This window comes from Salmo salar, chromosome ssa02 (genome assembly GCF_905237065.1).
Source record: "Salmo salar chromosome ssa02, Ssal_v3.1, whole genome shotgun sequence".
NCBI classification, from domain to species: Eukaryota; Metazoa; Chordata; class Actinopteri; order Salmoniformes; family Salmonidae; genus Salmo; species Salmo salar.
In genome coordinates, this window is record NC_059443.1 from 80,977,510 (window position 1) to 81,002,622 (window position 25,113).

Consider the following 25,113-nt stretch of genomic DNA (forward strand, 5'->3'; position numbering starts at 1 on the left):
AGTCTGAATTAACCTAGAGTCACCAAAACAAACTTTTAGAGAAGTTTGGAGATTACTCCACAAGTAAGGTGCAAAGAGCTGATTTACCTAATTCTGTACAGACCAAAGGAATTCCCAGAGCTAGCCATCCCTGAGACTGTGTATGATAACAACAACTCTTACCTCTAACGGTTATTTTAGATGTTGGCTACAGAGGGAGTTACTGTCAAAGAGATTTATAAATGCAAAGAGAGCAATGAATGGAACTACGTGACCACAAAGAGGGTCAGCCTACTTCCTGATGGAGAATACAGGGATGTGTACTGAACCTGTACCCATAATAAAACAAAGTACACTATGGTCAAATGCATCTAATGGATTTAATGAAGTGGCAGCTGCATTCATATAGATGATGTCACCACAGTCTAGGACCAGTAAGAACATCGATTGAATGATCTGCTTTGTACTATTAAGCAAGAGGACTGACCTATTTCTATAGAAGAAGACCCTTTTTAAACTCAGCATCTTAATTAACTAACTCATCAATATGTATTTTAAAAGACAGCTTAACGTCTATACAGAAACCCAGCCTAAAACCCCAACTATAACATTTTCCGACAAGATAGAACTGCCAAAGGGGGCGGAGTTGCAATCTACTGCAGAGATAGCCTGCAGAGTTCTGTCTTACTATCCAGGTCTGTGCCCAAACAATTTAAGCTTATACTTAAAAAAATCGACCTTTCCAGAAACAAGTCTCTCACCTTTGCCGTTTGCTATAGACCACCCTCTGCCCACAGCTTTGCCCTGGACACCATATGTGAATTGATTGCCCCAATCTATCTTCAGAGCTCGTGCTGTTAGGTGACCTAAACTGGGACATGCTTAACACCCCGGCCATCCTACAATCTAAGCTTGATGCCCTCAATCTCAAACAAATTATCAATGAACTTACCAGGTGCAACCCCAAATCCGTAAACACGGGCATCCTCATAGATATCATCCTAACCAACTTGCCCTCCAAATACACCTCTACTGTTTTCAACCAAGATGTCAGCGATCACTGCCTCATTGCCTGCATCCGTAATGGGTCTGCGGTCAAACGACCACCCCTCATCACTGTCAAACGCTCCCTAAATCACTTCAGCGAGCAGGCCTTTCTAATCGACCTGGCCCGGGTATCCTGGAAGGAGACTGACCTCATCCCATCAGTAGAGGATGCCTGGTTATTCTTTAAAAGTGCTTTCCTCACCATCTTAAATAAGCATGCCCCATTCAAAAACAATTGAACCAGGAACAGATATAGACCTTGGTTCTCTCCAGACCTGACTGCCCTTGACAAGCACAAAAACATCCTGTGGCATACTGCATTAGCATCGAATAGCCCCCATAATAAGCTACTTTTCAGGGAAGTTAGGAACCAATATACACAGGCAGTTAGGAAAGCAAAGGCTAGCTTTTTCAAACAGAAATTTGCATCCTGTAGCACAAACTCAAAAAAGTTCTGGGACACTGTAAAGTCCATGGAGAATAAGAGCACCTCCTCCCAGCTGCCCACTGCACTGAGGCTAGGAAACACTGTCACCACCGATAAATCCAAGATAATTGAGAATTTCTATGAGTATTTTTCTACGCTGGCCATGCTTTCCACCTGGCTACCCATACCCCGGTCAACAGCCCTGTACCCCCCACAGCAACTTGCCCAAGCTTCCCCCATTTCTCCTTCACCCAAATCCAGATAGCTGATGTTCTGAAAGAGCTGCAATATCTGTACCCCTACAAATCAGCCGGGCTATACAATCTGGAACCTCTCTTTCTAAAATGATCTGCCGAAATTGTTGCAACCCCTATTACTAGCCTGTTCAACCTCTCTTTCTTATTGTCTGATTGAAAAGTTGCCGCGGTCATCTGTCACGAGAATTTTCAATCCCAATAATGTTAATTATACAATCATTTAATCTTTGACCAATTTCCCGAGGTTTGTAAGACCCTGGGATCAATAATAATTGGGCAAAGTCTCAGATTTTATTAAAGGTTCGTTGATCTGTATTCATGAGAGCTCTAAAGTCAAAAATGACGACCCAGTCCTTTTATAATACACACACACACATTCCTATCTTTAGACCACTCCTTTCTCAAACAACCAGTACTTTTCCACTAACCACAAAGAACCATACATTTTGTCCCATCCTTCAAGGCTTTCACCTCCATCTCCCCCGGTGGGGCCCTCTTGGTTTGAAAACCTCTAATGATTTTCTATTATCTACTCTACAACTTCACTCTGCTTACATCTTTACTAAAGAATATAATACCCTAGTATTAAAATTCTAACAGATCTACACACATCCTCGTTTTATCTTCTCATGATTCTCAAACATTTCACACAATCATACAATTTCAGAGTGGAACACTTTAACCATTATTCTAAAACATACAAATTATTCTATCATCATCCCCCTCTTTAAAGAGGGAGACACTCTAGACCCAAACTGCTACAGACCCATATCTATTCTACCCTGCCTTTCTAAGGTCTTCGAAAGCCAAGTTAACAAACAGATCACCAACCATTTCGAATCCCACCGTACCTTCTCCACTATGCAATCTGGTTTCTGAGCTGGTCATGGGTGCACCTCAGCCACGCTCAAGGACCTAAACGATATCATAACCGCCATCGATAAGAGACAATAGTGTGCAGCTGTATTCATCGACCTAGCCAAGGTTTTCGACTCTGTCAATCACCACATTCTTATTGGCCGGACCTCTGGCAGTCTCTATGGGGGTGCCACAGTGGGGAGTACACCTGTTCTGTCTCTGTCTTGACTCAGTTCTTTCTTTCCGCATTCTATTGTTCTCTCTAGTTTTAGTTTGGTCACGGTAGCCTTGTTCATGAAGATCTGTCCTTCCAGCAACATCATTTCAATCACAGTTTCTGATACAAGAGTACTATTTTCTATCATCTTCTTTTTGTCCATTTTTCTTGTCTGAATTATCTCCTTGACTAAAATCCAACCTATTCTTGTTGAATGAAACAGCTATCGGATATCTATTTTCTCCTGCCATCTCAGTCCAGACATGCAATTTCTTAAAAGTGACTGTAAATTCCACAGTAGGATACTTATTTTGCATTCTTTCAACAGGCGTGACAGGCTTCATTGCTCCGATCTCCTCATTCTGATGTGACTGTGCCATGGTGCTGCGGCTTTTTATTTAGATTGTCTGCGTGTCGTGTTTTTCTAGAAGGTTATCCTAAAGTGGGTGTAATATGTAGGAATATGCCTATATAACTTCTCCTCTATCTTCTTTCAGTGTGTGTTAACTAACAGTGGGTGACAATGTAATTCTAATTCTACTCTCACTTGATCCAGGCTATAGTAAATGGTTCTACTTAGACTCAAATATATTTCACACACAGGCCTCAGAGAGAAAACCACATGGTAAACTTCAATTCCTATCTTTCTTTCTTAAGGGTGTAGAGTAATAGTTATATGTTATACAACAGTGTTATCACCAGTGGTGGTGATAGGATTACAAAATATTTGTTTAATTATTTTTTATTTTATTTTTTATTGTCTACAGAATGTCTTTATAATTATCTTACTGATATACGAAGGGGTTGTACATTTCCAATGCTGTCCTATGGTAGGAAATTGTCACTAACAAATACGTTCAATCTTTTATTAGAATAATTTCTGTCCTACTCCTAACTTTGTATTCCACTATTAGGCCATTACCCAATAACTCCCGCCATAATCCACAGACAAACAAACAATGAAACATACACAACGCACTATACATAAACAACTCAATTCATTCACTTGGTAAATTTCACACAAAATTACCATTATTCATAACCAACTCAACTCATTCGCTGGGTACCTCTACAAAAATAAAAAATAACTAGTCTTTACTACCCAAAATAAAACAGATGATTAACACTGAATCACCTCTTCAAAAGTAATGATCGCTGCATTACCTCCCAATATATAATGAATGATTATCACTGAATCACCTCTTCAAAACCAAAAGTAATGATCGCTGCATTACCTCCCAATACATAATGAATGATTATCACGGAATCACCTCTTCAAACATTCATTTCATTCATCATATATTGACATCTTTACTAAAGAATATAACATCATAATATTACAACACTAACAGATCGACACATCCTGGTTTTATCTTCTCATAATAATCAAACATTACCCCATATCCTACAATTTCAGAGCGGAACACTTAAGTCATTATCCTAAAACATACAAATTATCCTAACATATAATTACTGCTGTACACACCTTTTATATTCATTTACAGTCTATAGTGTCTATACACACCATCATATACATTGTAAACTAACTGTATATATATTTATATTCCAGACACTGACATTGCTCGTTCTACTATTTCTATATTTCTAAATACTTCAGTAAGTCACACATGACTATTTCTAAACAAAGATAATAGGCAAGTAGAATGGGACAGGTTTCTTATACTAGCTTTACTTACTCGGTGAAGAGACACCAAGGACGGTGATGAAGGCTGTAGGAATGAAGGTCAGACAGTAGTGCTGGTCCTGTGGTCAGGTGGGGGGAGTGGTCGAGGCAGCCAATGATTGTGAGGAACCATGCGGGGAACAGGCTCCTTTCTACTGCCATTCTGGTGTCTGGATACATGCCAACAAAGACTACAACTGCTTCACACAATGGGAGTGGCTACCATTGACCGTCACACTTTCTTTCATCACCAGGATGCCCATGTTGAGCCAGCAGTGTTCTCACTATGGAAGAGGGAGCAAGCAGCCGTCATCCAGTCTCTCAGAAGCCCATGTTGAGCCAGAAGTGTTCTCACTACGGAAGAGGGAGCAGGCAGCCATCATCCAGTCTCTCAAGGACAAAGGTGCAGCACTGGTGATGGCAACTGATGACAGAAGTGACAGCCTTGGACACACAGCAAAGTTTGACGCGATCAGTGTTGTTGAGCAGAGAATCAACCAGATTGATTCACAGCCAGTATTGTTGAGCAGAGAATCAACCAGAGAATCAACCAGATTGATTCACAGTCAGTGTTGTTGAGTAGAGAATCAACCAGATTGTTGAAGTTATTCAGGTGCATAATACATTTTATTTGTTTAATTCTGTTTTATTCAATTAGAAAATGTACTCAATGAGAACAAGCACATCTGTGAGCATTATGCATTATAACATCGATTGACTAAATGATTACGTTGACAGCTTTGTAGTAAAACCAGGGTTGGAGTCAATTCCATTTAAATTCCAGTCAATTCAGAAAGTAAACCCAATTCCAATTCCACATTTTCCTAATTGAAAACCATAGAAGAGAATTTGAATTTTCAGTTTACTTCCTGAATTTACTGGAATATTCTAAAATTTAGTAAATTGGGAGGTTTTCCTCATGAATCTGCACAACAACACCCTATAATGAAGAAGCAAAAACAGGATTTTAGAAATGTTTGCAAATGCATTTTAAAATTAAAACTGAAATATCACATTTAAATAAGTATTCAGAAACTTTACACAGTACTTTGTTGAAGCACCTTTGGCAGTGATTACAGCCTCAAGCCGCCTTGGGTATGACACACCTGTACTTGTGGAGTTTCTCCCATTCTTCTCTGCAGATCCTCTCGAGATCTGTCAGGTTGAATGGAGAGCGTCGCTGCACAGCTATTTTCAGGATTTCTTCAGAGTTGTTCGATCGGGTTCAAATCCAGGCTCTGGCTGGGCCATTCAAGGACATTCAGAAACTTGTCCCAAAGCCACTTCTATGTTGTCTTTGCTCTGTGCTTAGTGTCATTGTCCTGTTGGAAGGTAAATCTTTGTCCCAGTCTGAGGTCCTGAATGCTCTTGAGCAGGTTTTCATCAATTATCTCTCTGTACTTTGCTCTGTTCATCTTTCCCTCGATCCTGACTAGTCTCCCAGTCCCTGCAGCTGAAAAACATCCCCACACCAAGATGCTGCTACCACCATGCTTTAGGGATGGTGCCGGGTCTCCTCCAGACCTGACGCTTGGCATTCAGGCCAAAGAGTTCAATCTTGGTTTCATCAGACCAGAGAATCTTGTTTCTCATGGTCTGAGAGTCCTTTAGGTGCCTTTTGGCAAACTCCAAACATGCTTTCATGTTCCTTTTACTGAGAAGTGGCTTCCGTCTGGCCACTCTACCAAAAAGTCCAAATTGGTGGAGTGCTGCAGAGATGGTTGTCCTTCTAGAAGGTTCTCCCATCTCCACAGAGGAACTCTTGAGCTCTGTCAGAGTGACCATCGGATTCTTGGTCACCTCCCTGACCAAGGCCCTTCTCCCCTGATTGTTCAGTTTGGCCAGGCGGCTAGCACAAGGAAGAGTCTTGGTGGTTCCAAACTTCCAAGCTTTCCATTTAAGAATGATGGAGGCCACTGTGTTCTTTGGGACATTCAATGCTGCAGAAATGCTTTGGTCCACTTCCCCAGATCTGTGCCGTGACACAATCCTGTCACGAAAGGAATATATCACATCAAATATAGGCTACTTAAAGTTCATGAGAGAACACACATATGCTCGTACACTTGTCTCATGTTTTTTTTTTTACAAAAATAGAATTGTGCTTTTGGTCATTAAGCCACATTAAATCAAATTGTATAAAGCTGCATGTTTTTTATAACAACACCTGCTCCTAACCTGTACCTCAGTACATTGACTCTGTACCGTTACCCCCTGTATATAGCCTCCACATTGACACTGCACCGGTACCCCCTGTATATAGCCTCCACATTGACTCTGTACTGGTACCCCCTGTATATAGCCTCCACGTTGACTCTGTACCGTTACCCTCCGTATATAGCCTCCACATTGACTCTGTACTGGTACCTCCTGTATATAGCCTCCACATTGACACTGTACTGGTACCTCCTGTATATAGCCTCCACATTGACACTGTACTGGTACCTCCTGTATATAGCCTCCACATTGACACTGTACTGGTACCTCCTGTATATAGCCTCCACATTGACACTGTACTGGTACCTCCTGTATATAGCCTCCACATTGACACTGTACTGGTACCTCCTGTATATAGCCTCCACATTGACTCTGTACTGGTACCTCCTGTATATAGCCTCCACATTGACTCTGTACTGGTACCTCCTGTATATAGCCTCCACATTGACTCTGTACTGGTACCTCCTGTATATAGCCTCCACATTGACTCTGTACTGGTACCTCCTGTATATAGCCTCCACATTGACACTGTACTGGTACCTCCTGTATATAGCCTCCACATTGACACTGTACTGGTACCTCCTGTATATAGCCTCCACATTGACTCTGTACTGGTACCTCCTGTATATAGCCTCCACATTGACACTGTACTGGTACCTCCTGTATATAGCCTCCACATTGACACTGTACTGGTACCTCCTGTATATAGCCTCCACATTGACTCTGTACTGGTACCTCCTGTATATAGCCTCCACATTGACTCTGTACTGGTACCTCCTGTATATAGCCTCCACATTGACACTGTACTGGTACCTCCTGTATATAGCCTCCACATTGACTCTGTACTGGTACCTCCTGTATATAGCCTCCACATTGACACTGTACTGGTACCTCCTGTATATAGCCTCCACATTGACTCTGTACTGGTACCTCCTGTATATAGCCTCCACATTGACACTGTACTGGTACCTCCTGTATATAGCCTCCACATTGACTCTGTACTGGTACCTCCTGTATATAGCCTCCACATTGACACTGTACTGGTACCTCCTGTATATAGCCTCCACATTGACTCTGTACTGGTACCTTCTGTATATAGCCTCCACATTGACACTGTACTGGTACCTCCTGTATATAGCCTCCACATTGACTCTGTACTGGTACCTCCTGTATATAGCCTCCACATTGACTCTGTACTGGTACCTCCTGTATATAGCCTCCACATTGACTCTGTACTGGTACCCCCTGTATATAGCCTCCACATTGACTCTGTACTGGTACCCCCTGTATATAGCCTCCACATTGACTCTGTACTGGTACCTCCTGTATATAGCCTCCACATTGACTCTGTACTGGTACCCCCTGTATATAGCCTCCACATTGACTCTGTACTGGTACCCCCTGTATATAGCCTCCACATTGACTCTGTACTGGTACCTCCTGTATACAGCCTTCACATTGACTCTGTACTGGTACCCCCTGTATATAGCCTCCACATTGACTCTGTACTGGTACCCCCTGTATATAGCCTCCACATTGACTCTGTACTGGTACCTCCTGTATATAGCCTCCACATTGACACTGTACTGGTACCCCCTGTATATAGCCTCCACATTGACTCTGTACTGGTACCTCCTGTATATAGCCTCCACATTGACACTGTACTGGTACCCCCTGTATATAGCCTCCACATTGACTCTGTACCGGTACCCCCTGTATATAGCCTCCACATTGACACTGTACTGGTACCTCCTGTATATAGCCTCCACATTGACTCTGTACCGGTACCCCCTGTATATAGCCTCCACATTGACACTGTACTGGTACCCCCTGTATACAGCCTCCACATTGACTCTGTACCGGTACCCCCTGTATATAGCCTCCACATTGACTCTGTACTGGTACCCTCCGTATATAGCCTCCACATTGACTCTGTACTGGTACCCTCCGTATATAGCCTCCACATTGACTCTGTACCGGTACCCCCTGTATATAGCCTCCACATTGACTCTGTACTGGTACCTCCTGTATATAGCCTCCACATTGACTCTGTACTGGTACCCCCTGTATATAGCCTCCACATTGACTCTGTACTGGTACCCCCTGTATATAGCCTCCACATTGACTCTGTACTGGTACCTCCTGTATACAGCCTTCACATTGACTCTGTACTGGTACCCCCTGTATATAGCCTCCACATTGACTCTGTACTGGTACCCCCTGTATATAGCCTCCACATTGACTCTGTACTGGTACCTCCTGTATATAGCCTCCACATTGACACTGTACTGGTACCCCCTGTATATAGCCTCCACATTGACTCTGTACTGGTACCTCCTGTATATAGCCTCCACATTGACACTGTACTGGTACCCCCTGTATATAGCCTCCACATTGACTCTGTACCGGTACCCCCTGTATATAGCCTCCACATTGACACTGTACTGGTACCTCCTGTATATAGCCTCCACATTGACTCTGTACCGGTACCCCCTGTATATAGCCTCCACATTGACACTGTACTGGTACCCCCTGTATACAGCCTCCACATTGACTCTGTACCGGTACCCCCTGTATATAGCCTCCACATTGACTCTGTACTGGTACCCTCCGTATATAGCCTCCACATTGACTCTGTACTGGTACCCTCCGTATATAGCCTCCACATTGACTCTGTACCGGTACCCCCTGTATATAGCCTCCACATTGACTCTGTACTGGTACCCCCTGTATATAGCCTCCACATTGACACTGTACTGGTACCCCCTGTATATAGCCTCCACATTGACTCTGTACTGGTACCTCCTGTATATAGCCTCCACATTGACTCTGTACCGGTACCCCCTGTATATAGCCTCCACATTGACTCTGTACTGGTACCTCCTGTATATAGCCTCCACATTGACACTGTACTGGTACCCCCTGTATATAGCCTCCACATTGACTCTGTACCGGTACCCCCTGTATACAGCCTCCACATTGACTCTGTACTGGTACCTCCTGTATATAGCCTCCACATTGACACTGTACTGGTACCCCCTGTATATAGCCTCCACATTGACTCTGTACTGGTACCTCCAGGTTCTAGCCTTCACATTGTTTTTTTATTGTGTTACTTTTTGTTCTTTAGTTTATTTACTAAATATTTTCTTAACTCTTATTTTTCTTAAAACTGCATTGTTGGTTAAGGGCTTCACAGTAAGGTTGTATTCAGCATTTCACGGTAAGGTATGTTGTAACCTGATGTAATCGGCGCATGTGACAAATAACAATTTATTTGAACTAAATATGGAGTATGTCAGTTTCAATGTCACGGTCTTTGATTAAATTATATTTTTCAAACTCAGGCTGTGTGTGTGTGTGTGTTTTAAAAATAAATCTCCATCCTTCCTTGATCATTCCTTGTGGTCCTGTAGCTCAGTTGGTAGAGTATGGTGCTTGTTAAACCAGGGTAGTGGACCACCCGTATGTAAAGTGTGTGCACACATGACTGCAAATCGCTTTGGATAAAAGTGTCTGCTAAATGGCCGATATATCCACTGATTATACCAAACATTTGGAACAACTTCCTAATATGGAATTGGACCCTCCCCTTTTCCCCTAAGAACAGCCTCAATTGGTCGGGGCATGGACTCTACAAGGTGTCGAAAGCGTTCCACAGGGATGCTGGCCCATGTTGACTCCAATGCTTCCCACAATTGTGTCAAGTTGGCTGGATGTCCTTTGGGTACAGTGGGGGCTCCTCTGAGGAGGAAGGGGAGAACCATCATCCTCAGTTATTTTCAGAAAAATAAAAATGGTAAAATATTTAAAAGTTGTGCTTTTTAGATAAAACTTTACTAAATATAATCACGTCACCAAATAATTGATTAAAACATACTATTTTGCATGCTCCTCTGGGTACATTGACTTCAATACAAAACCTAGGAGGATTATGGTTCTCAAGGCTTCCATAGACTTACACAGTTATTATGACAACTTCCGGAGGACATCCTCCAACCTATCAGAGCTCTTGCAGCATGAACTGACATGATGTCCAACCAATGAAAGGATCAGATAATTTATTTAGTACTGAAAGCATAAGCTACAGCTAGATAGCACTGCAGTGCATAACATGTGGTGAGTAGTTGACTAAAAGAGAGAAAAAGACAATAGTTGAACAGTTTTGAACAAATTAATTTCTTCCAAAATGAAGGAGAAGCGAGAGAGAGATATTTCGTCACCTATTTTCCACTTTCAGTTTCACTTACTTAGCTGGCAAATGCTGCTATCTAGTTTAGCCTACTCAAACACTTGGCTTAAACAAAGGGAAGCTATGTTAGCTAGCTGGCTATGACTATCCAACACAACACTGGAACTCTTCCAAGTCAAGGTAAGCTTTTCGTTTGACAAATGTATTGCCACCGGGACCGTCAATGTAAATGCTAAACTGCTAACTGACTGTACACTGTAACGTTACTGCATGATTGTAGCAGGTTTACTAACACGTTATTTCTATTAGCTATGTTGACTGATGTTAATGTTATTTTAGCTAATATGGACAAAACAATGTAATCTCTGTGTTTCAGTTATGATATGGTTTGGCTTGGAAAGGTTTTTTCGCCTGGTCACATACAGCTGATGTGTTGTGCATTGAAGTACAGAAACAAAGGGAAAAGGTGATAAGAGGAGAGTGCATAGATGCGAGAAGGAACACAACGTGGCTGTAATGAAAGTGAACTGTGTTTATGCATGATCAGGGGTGTATTCATTCCGCCGATTCTGTTGACAAACGTTTCTTAAACGGAAGAAAACGGGGATAAACATACCTGAATTTGTCCAGTAATATCTCTATTTCGGCTAGATGCAGGCGAGAGTGTGCAAGACGATATTGAATGTGTCACTGTCTGTCCATGTGTCAGTCTGTCACCGCAAAATTTTTCCCCCGACCTGTGTTAACCTAAATTATAAACTTTAATTCATAGGCTATGTTGCTACCTCATGATAGGTATAGGGACAATTAGAGTATCATGTAGTAGCCTAAACCTATTGCTGTTACATTGAACAGGGTGAGTGGAATATGAATGACAGTCATCCAATATGCTGTAATAGAATTAAGGCCATGCTCATGAAAAAACAAATCGTCCTACCTCATCTTAAACGGCACTGACCACCACTGTTAGGGTGGTGGACCATTCTTTGTACACATGGGAAACTGTTGACCTGAAAAACCCAGCAGCGTTGTGGACTGCAGGAAAAAAACGGGGCTGAATGGAACTGTGAGCGGAGGAGAACGGAAGAAAGGATCAGATTTGACACATCAAAGTAAGTGCTGTAGTTTAGTTCGAACAAATAAAATAGATCTGGTGTCTGTTACCAGGACAACCAGCAGAGTTCTGTTAGTTAACATGAAGATAGACTGGTGGATATGGATGTTATGAATATCATAACACTGAAAAAGGATTCTGCCTATGAAAAGAGAGAAGCCAATAGACCATATAAAACCTTGATGAAAGTTAGCTTTAGAGAGAAAGTTTCAGGATGATCCAATGTAAGGTTCATGTTTTACAAAAACTGTTCCTAAAAATGTTATGGATGTTACATTGCCAGTCAAACCCCTATCTTTACAAGACTCTAGAACAGGCAAACAAAACTCCAGACACTTCAATTTTGTCTGTCAATTTTGTCTGTATTGCTTCATTAACATCTGATCTACAGAACTTGTTAAAAATGGCACATATCTGTTTGAATGCCAAGCATTCCAGGTGAAGCTGGTTGAGAGAATGCCAAGAGTATCTAAAGCTGGCAAAGGCAAAGGGTGGCTACTTTGAAGAATCTAAACTATATTTTCATTTGTTTAACACTTTTTTGGTTACTACATAATTCCATATGTGTTTTTCATAGTTTTGATGTCTTCACTATTATTCTACAATGTAGAAAATATATAAAAAATAAAGAAATACCCTTGAATGAGTAGGTGTGTCCAAACGTTTGACTTGTACTATACAGTTGTGGCCAAAAGTTTTGGGAATGACACAAATATACATTTTCACAAAGTTTGCTCCTTCAGTGTTTTTGTCAGATGTTACTATAATTACAAGCATTTCATAAGTGTCAAAGGCTTTTATTGACAATTACATGAAGTTGATGCAAAGAGTCAATATTTGCAGTGTTGACCCTTCTTTTTCAAGACCTCTGCAATCCGCCCTGGCATGCTGTCAATTAACTTCTGGGCCACATCCTGACTGATGGCAGCCCATTCTTGCATAATCAATGCTTGGAGTTTGGCAGAATTTGTGAGTTTTTGTTTGTCCACCTGCCTCTTGAGGATTGACCACAAGTTCTCAATGGGATTAAGGTCTGGGGAGTTTCCTGGCCATGGACCCAAAATATCGATGCTTTGTTCCCCGAGCCACTTTTGCCTTATGGCAAGGTGCTCCATCATGCTGGAAAAGGCATTGTTCGTCACCAAACTGTTTTCTGAATGGTTGGGAGAAGTCGCTCTAGGAGGATGTGTTGGTACCATTCTTTATTCATGGCTGTGTTCTTTGGCAACATTGTGAGTGAGCCCACTCCCTTGGCTGAGAAGCAACCCCTCACATGAATGGTCTCGGGATGCTTTACTGTTGGCATGACACCGGACTGATGGTAGCGCTCACCTTGTCTTCTCCGGACAAGCTTTTTTCCAGATGTCCCAAACAATCGCAAAGGGGATTCATCAGAGAAAATGACTTTACCCCAGTCCTCTGCAGTCCAATCCCTGTACCTTTTGCAGAATATCAGTCTGTCCCTGATGTTTTTCCTGGACAGAAGTGGCTTCTTTGCTGCCCATCTTGACACCAGGCCATCCTCCAAAAGTCTTCGCCTCACTGTGCGTGCAGATGCACTCACACCTGCCTGCTGCCATTCCTGAGCAAGCCCTGTACTGGTGGTGCCCCGATCCCGCAGCTGAATCAACTTTAAGAGACGGTCCTGGTGCTTGCTGGACTTTCTTGGGCGCCCTGAAGACTCCTTCACAACAATTAAACCACTCTCCTTGAAGTTCTTGATGATCCGATAAATGGTTGATTTAGGTGCAATCTTACTGGCAGCAATATCCTTGCCTGTGAAGCCCTTTTTGTGAAAAGGAACGATGACGGCACGTGTTTCCTTGCAGGTAACCATGATTGACAGAGGAAGAACAAGGATTCCAAGCACCACCCTCCTTTTGAAGCTTCCAGTCTGTTTTTCGAACTCAATCAGCCTTGTCCTTGTCAACACTCACACCTGTGTTAACGAAAGAATCACTGACATGATGTCAGCTGGTCCTTTGTGGCAGGGCTGAAATGCACTGGAAATGTTTTTGGGGGATTCAGTTCATTTGCATGGCAAAGAGGGACTTTGCAATTAATTGCAATTCATCTGATCACTCTTCATAACATTCTGGAGTATATGCAAATTGCCATCATACAAACTGAGGCAGCAGACTTTGTGAAAATTAATATTTGTGTCATTCTCAAAACTTTTGGCCACGACTGCACATTAAATTACCTGGCAACAGCTCCAATGGACATTCCTGCAGTCAGCATGCCAATTGCACACTCCCTCTGAGACATCTGTGGCATTGTGTTGTGTGACAAAACTGCACATTTTAGAGCGGCCTTTCATTGTCCCCAGCACAAGGGGCACCTGTGTAATGATAATGCTGTTTAATCAGCTTCTTGATATGCCACACCTGTCAGGTGGATGGATTATCTTGGCAAATTATAAATGTTGACTAACAGGGATGTACTTTTTGTGCAGAATTTGAGAGAAATAAGCTTTGTATACGTATGGAAAAATTATGTGACCTTTTATTTCATTTAATCAAACATGGGACCAACACTTTACATGTTGCGTTTATATTTTTGTTCATTATAGTTACTATCAGTTTTAGGAACATATGATGTCATAGTGAATATTTTAGTTTTTTTATGAAAATACTTTTTCTTTCACATGTCATATATAGACTTACTATATATAGTATATACATATTATCAGTAATTATCAGGAAGCTCTACAACGTCATTTGTTTTAAAATCACACCAAGATTGTTAAAACTGTTATTGAGGAATCTGATTAGGATTTAACCTCGTTGGCAGTTTTATCATGTGGAGGTTTCATTCAGGTCTCTATTTAAATGAACACTTTGTCTTTGGCAGGAGAAAGACCAGACTCGCAGGAACCAGAGCCAGAGACGTCCAAACCATCAAGACGACACCTGTGCTCCCACTGTGGAAAGTGTTGTAACCAGTTACGGGACCTGAAACAACATGAGAGAATACATACAGGAGAAAAGCCATACCACTGCTCCCAGTGTGGAAAGAGTTTTAACCAGAAAGGATACCTGATACAACATGCAAGAATACACACAGGGGAGAAACTTTACCACTGCTCCAAGTGTGGGAGGGGTTGTAACCAGTTAAGAAACCTGAAAATACATGAAAGAATACATACAGGAGAAAAGCCGTATCACTGCTCCGAGTGTGGAAAGAGTTTTACCCACTTATGTGGCCTAAAAACACACAAGAGAATACACACAGGGGAGAAGGCTTACCACTGCTCCCTGTGCGGAAAGGGTTTTAACCTGTTAGGGGACCTGAAACGACATGAGAGAATACACACAGGGGAGAAGCCTTACAACTGCGCCCAGTGTGGAACGAGTTTTACTCACTTATGTAGCCTGAAAACACATGAGAGAATACACACAGGGGAGAAGCCTTACCACTGCTCCCAGTGTGGAAAGGGTTTTAACCAGGTGGGGGCCCTGAAACGACATGAGAGAATACACACAGGGGAAAAGCCTTACAACTGCTCCCAGTGTGGAAAGAGTTTTGCCCAGTTATGGAACTTGAAAACACATGAGAGAATACACACACAGGGGAGACGCCTTACCACTGCTCCCAGTGTGGAAATAGTTTTACCCAGTTATTGCACCTGAAAGGCCACACGGGAGAAGCCTTATTGCTGCTCCCAGTGCGGAAAGTGTTTTACAGCGTTAAATGATATGTGAGAACACACAGGAGAAGCCTTTGAGTTTTAATCAGTTAGGTAACATGAGAACACATGAGATAAAACACACAGGAGATAAGGATGTAGGCTGCTGCTGAACAATAGGACAGGTTCAGGCCCAATACATGGTGGGACAGTAGTCCCCAGAGACTCTTAATGTGTATTGACTTTCCAGTGTTTTCCCTACTGCATGTATTATAGTGGATTGTGTTTGTGGATTTGTTTGCTGACTTCACAAAATAAATGGCCTAAGTCTACATTTCCATGTAAATGGGCTAAGTATATTTTATTGTACCACTGCTCTCATTTTGTAAATGAAATCATAAACTTCCGACTTCAACTGTACATATATAGACGAGCGATGTCAGAGAGGAGCGGAACTAAGATACAAAATAGTATAGAATACAGTATATACATATGAGATGAGTAATGCCAGATATGTAAACGTTAAGTGATTAAGGTACCGTAGAATAGTATAGAATACAGTATATACAGTTGAAGTCGGAAGTTTACATAGTTAGGTTGGAGTCATTAAAACTCGTTTTTCAACCACTCCACGAATTTCTTGTTAACAAACTATAGTTTTGGCAAGTCGGTTAGGACATCTACTGCATGACACAAGTCATTTTTCCAACAATTGTTTACAGACAGATTATTTCAATTATAATTCACTTTATCACAATTCCAGTGGGTCAGAAGTTTACATACACTAAGTTGACTGTGCCTTGAAACAGCTTGGAAAATTCCAGAAAATGATGTCATGGCTTTAGAAGCTTCTGTTAGGCGAATTGACATAATTTGTGTCAATTGGAGGTTTACCTGTGGATGTATTTCAAGGCCTACCTTCAAACTCAGTGCCTCTTTGCTTGACATCATGGGAAAATCTAAAGAAATCAGCCAAGACCTATGAAAAAAATTGAAGACCTCCACAAGTCTGGTTCATCCTTCGGAGCAATTTCCAAACACCTGAAGGTACCATGTTCATCTGTAGAAACAATAGTACGCAAGTATAAACACCATGGGACCATGCAGCCGTCATACCGCTCAGGAAGGAGACGCGTTCTGTCTCCTAGAGATTAATGTACTTAGGTGCGAAAAGTGCAAATCAATCCCAGAACAACAGCAAAGGACCTTGTGAAGATGCTGGAGGAAACCGGTACAAAAGTATCTATATCCACAGTTGAACGAGTCCTATATTAACATAACCTGAAAGGCCGCTCAGCAAGGAAGAAGCCACTGCTCCAAAACCGCAATAAAAAAACCTAGATTATGGTTTGCAACTGCACATGGGGACAAAGATTGTATTTTCTGGAGAAATGTCCTCTGGTCTGATGAAACAAAAATAGAACTGTTTGGCCATAATGACCATCGTTATGTTTGGAGGAAAAAGGGGGAGGCTTGCAAGCCGAAGAACACCATCCCAACCGTGAAGCACGGGGGTGGCAGCATCATGTTGTGTGGGTGCTTTGCTGCAGGAGGGACTATGGCACTTCACAAAATAGATGGCATCATGAGAGAGGAAAATTACGTGGATATATTGAAGCAACATCTCAAGACATCAGTCAGGAAGTTAAAGCTTGGTCGCAAATGGATCTTCCAAATGGACAATGACCCCAAGCATACTTCCAAAGTTGTGGCAAAATGGCTTAAGGACAACAAAGTCAAGGTATTGGAGTGGCAATACAAAGCCCTGACCTCAATCCTATAGAACATTTGTGGGCAGAACTGAAAAAGCGTATGCGAGCAAGGAGGCCTACAAACCTGACTCAGTTACACCAGCTCTGTCAGGAGGAATGTGCCAAAATTCACCCAACTTATTGTGGGAAGGCTACCCGAAATATTTGACCCAAGTTAAACAATTTAAAGGCAATGCTACCAAATACTAATTGAGTGTATGTAAACTTCTGACACACTGGGAATGTGATGAAAGAAATAAAAGCTGAAATAAATCATTCTCTCTACTGTTATTCGGACATTTCACATTTTTTAAATAAAGTGGTGATCCTAACTGACCTAAGACAGGGAATTTTTACTCTGATTAAATGTCAGGAATTGTGAAAAACTGAGTTTAAATGTATTTGGTTAAGGTCTATGTAAACTTTTGACTTCAATTGTATATCCTACCATGACTATATCCAACCCAGTTCCTTAATATACACTATCGTTCAAAACTTTTAGAACACCTCAGTTTTTCCAGTTTGTATTGAAATTCATACAGTCTTAATATACTCTAAAATTAAAGCATCGAACAAATAAACAATTGGAGACAAAAAATAAATCATGGTGTCGTTTTGTTTAACAACATTTTATCCCAAAAAAATGTACTCATCAAAGTAGCCACCTTTTAACAGCTGAACACACTTGTGGCATTCGTTCTCCAATGGAAATTTAAAAAAAATCGGACTATTCTTCCAAACACTGTTGCAGAAGTTCCCACAATATGTTGCACTTGTATGGTTGCTTTGCTTTCACCCTAAATGAATAAAAACTGGAAAAATGGGGGTGTTCTAAAACTTTTGACCGGTAGTATATATATATATATATATATATATATATATTACTGAACAAAAATATAAATGCAAAATGCAACAATTTCAAAGATTTTACTCTGTTACAGTTCATAAAAGGAAAAAAGTCAATTGAAATAAATTCATTAGGCCCTAATCTATGGATTTCACATGACTGGGAATACAGAGAGGGAGAGAGAGAGAGAGAGACACAGCTGCATGTGAGCAGTTTTAAACAGGTTTTTTACAAAAAGATAGATTTGGAGTTAGGGACATATACCGGATGCTAACCTCCACAGCATAACCTTCACTTCAGATTCAAAACTCCAAACCTACAACCTAATTGATGTAATTGAATTAAGATGCTGAGTTGGAGTTTTAGGCTGGGTTTCTGTATAGACGTTAAGCTGTCTTTTAAAACCATATTGATGAGTTAAAAAATATATATATATTTCACCTTTATTTAACCAGGTAGGCTGGTTGAGAACAAGTTCTCATTTACAACTGCGACCTGGCCAAGATAAAGCAAAGCAGTGCGACACAAACAACAACACAGAGTTACACAAGGAATAAACAAAACATAGAGTCAATAATATAGTAGAAAAGGTCTATATCCAGTGTGTGCAAATGAGGTAAGATAAGGGAGGTAAGGCAATAAATAGGCCATAGTGGCGAAGTAATTACAATATAGTAATTAAATACTGGAGTGATAAATATGCAGAAGATGAATGTGCAAGTAGAGATACTAGGGTGCAAAGGAGCAAAATAAATAAATAACAGTATGGGGATGAGGTAGTTGGATGGGCAAAGGAATTGGCTTTGGGGGTGACCAGTGAAATATACCTGCTGGAGCGTGTGCTATGGGTGGATGCTGCTATGGTGACTAGTGAGCTGAGATAAGGCGGGCCTTTACCTAGCAAAGACTTGTAGATGACCTGGAGCCAGTGGGTTTGGCGACGAGTATGAAGCGAGGGCCAGCTGACGAGAGCATACAGGTCGCAGTGGTGGGTAGTGTTAGGTTCGTTCCTTTCCTCCTTGTCAATCATCATTGGCTTATTGGTAAAATTAGCATTATGACAATATCTTTAATTAAATCATTCAAAAACCTTTAATGCAATTGCGGACAGAGGTTGACAAACAGGAACATAGCACGAATGTTGCTGAGTAAGTTCTGCATCAAACAAAAGGTCTCAAGTTGTTTAATTAAACCGAAGTCCCGCCTTAGTGATGTCACTGATTACGTCATTACCTTTTACTCCTGAGACCAAAACCCTGAATCCATAGCTATACAAACATAGAGTTTCAGTGTTATCTAAAAGCTAAGCAATAAATGTCCCCTCCCCAAAGTTGATTTAGTGTGGAATGTCTGAGTAGTCTCTTATCTCCCACACTCCCCTGCAGAGTTCTGTCTCAGTCACACATTATAAGAGAGAGAGAGAGAAAGAAAGAGAAAACTGTGGAACAATTCTAAAACTATATAATGAATATATATTGTCACGTACGTTGTACGATGAAGGAGACCAAAGCGCAGCGTGTGTCTCGTTCCTCATCTTTATTTAACTGTTAAACTATTGTCACGTCCTGACCATTGTAAGATGTGATTTTCTGTGGTAGAGTAGGTCAGGGCGTGACAGGGGGTGTTGTGTTTTTCTATGTTTTCTATTTCTATGTTTAAGTTCTAGTTTTTCTATTTCTATGTTGGGGTTGTTTGGGTTGAACTCCAATTAGAGGCAGCTGGACCTCGTTGTCTCTAATTGGAGATCATATTTAAGTAGGGGTTTTTCCACCTGTGTTTTGTGGATTATTATATTTTGAGTAGTGTTTGTTTCTCTCTGCGTCACGGTTTGTTGTTTTGTCATTTTCAGTTATTTGTGTATTGCAAAGTTTCACAGATTTAATAAAATGTGGAACTACAACCACGCTGCACTTTGGTCCGCTCCTTTAGACAGCCGTGACAGAATAACCCACCATAAAAGGACCAAGCAGCGTGCCCAGGAGCAACAGAAATGGACCTGGGAGGAAATTCTGGATGGCAAGGGATCCTGGACATGGGAGGAGATCCAGGCTGGATGGGATCGCCTTCCATGGGAACAGGTGGAGGCAGCGAGAGCAGAGCGGCAACGAGAGGAGGCACGATACCAACGGCGAGGCAAGTGCGAGAGACAGCCCCCCAATTTTTTTTTGGGGGGGGCACACGGGGAGATTGGCAGAGTCAGGTTGGAGACCTGTGCCAACTCCCTGTGCTTACTGTGGGGGGCGAGTGACCGAGCAAGCATCATTTTATGTTGAGTTACGCACTGTGTCGCCAGTGCGCAGCTACAGCCCGGTGCGCTCGGTGCAAGCTCCTCACAGGTGCTGTGCTAGAGTTTGCATTCAACCAGGGAGGAGTATGCCTGCTCAGCGTTCCTGGTCTCCGGTGCGTCGTCGCGGCCCAGGTTATCCTGCGCCAGCTCTACGCACGGTACCCCCAGTTCGTCAACACAAACCTGTGCGACCTGTCACAACGCCTCGCGCTTGTCGGGCTACGGAGGTTATCCAGCCAGGATGGGTTGTGCCAGCCATAAGCTCCAGACCTCCAGTGCGCCTCCACAGCCCAGTACGTCCTGTGCCTGCTCCCCGCACTAGCCCTGAGGTGCGTGTTACCAGTCTGGCGCCACCTATGCCAGCCCCACGCATCAGACCTCCAGTGCGCATGCCCAGTCCGGGGTGGCCTGTTCCTGCTCCCCCCACTAGCCCTGAGGTGCCTGTTACCAGTCTGGCGCCACCTAGGCCAGCCCCACGCATCAGGCCTCCAGTGCGCATTCCCAGTCCAGAGCTTCTGGCGACAGTTCCCAGTCCAGAGCTTCCGGCGACAGTTCCCAGTCCAGAGCTTCCGGCGACAGTTCCCAGTCCAGAGCTTCTGGCAACAGTTCCCAGTCCAGATCTTCCGGGGATGATCTACAGTCCGGAGCCTACAGCGGCGGCCCGCAGCCCAGAGCCTCCAGCGGCGGCCCGCAGCCCAGAGCCTCCAGCGGCGGCCCGCAGCACAGAACCTCCAGCGGCGGCCCGCAGCACAGAACCTCCAGCGGCGGCCTGCAGCACAGAACCTCCGGCGACGATCCAGGGTCAGGTGACACAAAAGCAGAGAGATCAACGGGCAGAGCGGGGGTTACACCCTGAACCGGAGCCACCTCCTCTGCTGGAGGATCCGCGGGATGAGAAGGTTATGCGTACTGCACCAGAGCCACCATAGACATTAGTTACCCACCCTACCCTCCCTTTTTTTGTGGGGGAGGGGGGGTTTGTTGTTTTTGTTTAGGTGCGTTCAGAGTCCGTACTGTCACGTCCTGACCATAGAAAGATGTTATTTTCTATGGTAGAGTAGTGTGACAGGTTTTTTATGGTAGAGGGTGTGACAGTTTTTTTTTCTAGTTTAGATTTTCTATGTTGTTATGTTCTAGTTTTTGTATTTCTATGTTGGTTTTTGTTTGGGATGATCTCCAGTTAGAGGCAGCTGGTCATCGTTGTCTCTAATTGGAGATCGTACTTAACTAGGTGTTTTTCCCACCTGGGTTTGTGGGAGACTGATTTTTAGTTAGTGTATGTTTCACCTCTGCGTCACGGTTTGTTGTTTTTGTTTTTTAGTTTATGTGTATGTATTGCATAGTTTCACAGTGAAAATAAAATGTGGAACGATAATCACGCTGCACTTTGGTCCGCTTCATCCTACGACAACCGTGACACATTGGCAAACATTTCTAAACCTGTTTTTTCTTTGTCATTATGGGGTATTGTGTGTAGAATTGAGTCGGGAAAAACGCTCACCACTTTATGAATAAGGCTTTAACTTTTTCCACATTTTGTTACATTAAGGGGTCTGAATACTTTCTGAGCTGTACTTTACTCACACTTCACATCCATGTTGATGGTCGTAGACTTGTTTGTCCCCATCTCATTCTGGGCCTTAGATGACTGGATTTGATTGAAGACATGCTGTGATCCTGTAATACTCTGATTGCCACCTCCATTCTTTGTGTACCAGGTGTATTTGTCCACAGGTGGGTTGGCATCACTGCTGCAGGTCAGAGTCACTGAACTGCCCTCCACTATTTCACCAGAGGGACTGACTGACACTGAGGTGCTCTTTGGTCCATCTGATGTAAAAGATGAATGTCCCAAAGTGGTAATGTCACAATACTTTCAGAATAATTTAAAGACTATATAGACAATGAGTAAAAAAAAAGGCTTTTTGTTCTGTAATGATTGATAAAGTAAGACCTGTCTCTTTTGCCTGAATATATGAATACTTGCTGAGTAGAATTCTGTACTATTGTACTGTACTCACACACTGCAGGAGAGCTGAGATCCTCATGGCCTTTTGCAGCACAAGCATAGCTGTCCTTAGCATTAGGGAGGACTGAATAGGGGGAAGGCTTCTCAGTTACAACCTGTTCGTTCTTGTACCAGGTGTAGGTGCGGTTACCAGTCAGAGGAGGTGGTGCTACAGGTCACTGTCTCCCATGTTGGAATCTGTGAATAAGGAGTCACCTTCACCTGCAGATCTGGAGTACACAACATCAACCTGAATCACCTGTTGTCTAGTGTCATCACATGATGCAATACATTATCAAACAGATCAATACAAACATGACAATTGCTGATAGACGTAGTATCATATTATTTGTATTCCATAAACACAAACCAAGACAATTGTCCTGAACTAAATGGAATTCAACAGTTTAGCTTTATAGAATGTAACTGTACCTGTGACAGACAGAGTGACTCCAGGAACACCAGTATATAGAATGTAACTGTACCTGTGACAGAGTGACTCCAGGAACACCAGTATATAGAATGTAACTGTACCTGTGACAGACAGAGTGACTCCAGGAACACCAGTATATAGAATGTAACTGTACCTGTGACAGACAGAGTGACTCCAGGAACACCAGTATATAGAATGTAACTGTACCTGTGACAGACAGAGTGACTCCAGGAACACCAGTATATAGAATGTAACTGTACCTGTGACAGACAGAGTGACTCCAGGAACACCAGTATATAGAATGTAACTGTACCTGTGACAGACAGAGTGACTCCAGGAACACCAGTATATTGAATGTAACTGTACCTGTGACAGACAGAGTGACTCCAGGAACACCAGTATATTGAATGTAACTGTACCTGTGACAGACAGAGTGACTCCAGGAACACCGGTATATTGAATGTAACTGTACCTGTGACAGACAGAGTGACTCCAGGAACACCAGTATATTGAATGTAACTGTACCTGTGACAGACAGAGTGACTCCAGGAACACCAGTATATAGAATGTAACTGTACCTGTGACAGACAGAGTGACTCCAGGAACACCGGTATATTGAATGTAACTGTACCTGTGACAGACAGAGTGACTCCAGGAACACCAGTATATTGAATGTAACTGTACCTGTGACAGACAGAGTGACTCCAGGAACACCAGTATATAGAATGTAACTGTACCTGTGACAGACAGAGTGACTCCAGGAACACCGGTATATAGAATGTAACTGTACCTGTGACAGACAGAGTGACTCCAGGAACACCAGTATATAGAATGTTACTGTACCTGTGACAGACAGAGTGACTCCAGGAACACCAGTATATAGAATGTTACTGTACCTGTGACAGACAGAGTGACTCCAGGAACACCAGTATATAGAATGTAACTGTACCTGTGACAGACAGAGTGACTCCAGGAACAGCGGTATATTGAATGTAACTGTACCTGTGACAGACAGAGTGACTCCAGGAACACCGGTATATAGAATGGAACTGTACCTGTGACAGACAGAGTGACTCCAGGAACACCAGTGTATTGAATGTAACTGTACCTGTGACAGACAGAGTGACTTCAGGAACACCGGTATATAGAATGTAACTGTACCTGTGACAGACAGAGTGACTCCAGGAACACCAGTATATAGAATGTAACTGTACCTGTGACAGACAGAGTGACTCCAGGAACACCAGTATATAGAATGTAACTGTACCTGTGACAGACAGAGTGACTCCAGGAACACCGGTATATAGAATGTAACTGTACCTGTGACAGACAGAGTGACTCCAGGATCACCGGTATATAGAATGTAACTGTACCTGAGACAGACAGAGTGACTCCAGGAACACCAGTATATAGAATGTAACTGTACCTGTGACAGACAGAGTGACTCCAGGAACACCGGTATATCTAATGTAACTGTACCTGTGACAGACAGAGTGACTCCAGGAACACCAGTATATCTCCCTACGGTCTTATCTGTTATAAATCTGAACTTGTACGTAGCTGAGTCACTCTCTCTCAGGTCTGCGATTGTCAGGTTGTGGTCATTCTTCTTATCGCTACGGTACTTCACACGACCTTTGTAGTCTGGGTCACCAATCAGACCCACAGCATACTCTTTTGCGATCCAGAAGGTTGTTGTGAGTCTATAACTTCTAGGATATTTGTAAGAGCAGGACATCTCCACTGTTGAGCCCTTCAAGGTACAGATACTCTGAGTGGTGTACGTCACACTCCAGACATTCTGACCCAGTACCACTGAAACACACAGTCACACAACACAATGGTACCAGAATTAAGCCAAGGCCAATTGGCTCACATTAAGAGTAGGATTTGTCCACATCATGTTGCCATAGTTGGTGAGTTGAGTGTGAACGGAAACCACAGACAAGCATCACTCAGTGAGGTGTGAAATATAACTATTTAAAGTGAAGTAGAGATGCCTAACAGAACACACCAGAACAATATTATGATTCTTATCCTTTCAGAAATGTCCGTAGAGAAACAGAGCAACTAAAAGACATAAATGAGACCATACCTGTAACAGACCAGAGAAAGACCAGCAACACACTTCCTGCTGTTCTCAAGGCCATTGTTGCATCTCCCACCC

The 25,113-nt window shown here is 42.6% G+C and overlaps 1 long non-coding RNA gene across 1 annotated transcript; it reads left to right on the forward strand.

Annotated features, from left to right (window-relative positions):
- Window positions 1-11,925: 11,925 nt before the first annotated feature.
- On the forward strand, window positions 11,926-15,979 carry LOC106603786 (uncharacterized). The gene is made up of 2 exons (XR_006766386.1): window positions 11,926-11,990; window positions 14,846-15,979. It is a non-coding gene; the product is annotated as an uncharacterized lncRNA (long non-coding RNA).
- Window positions 15,980-25,113: the final 9,134 nt, after the last annotated feature.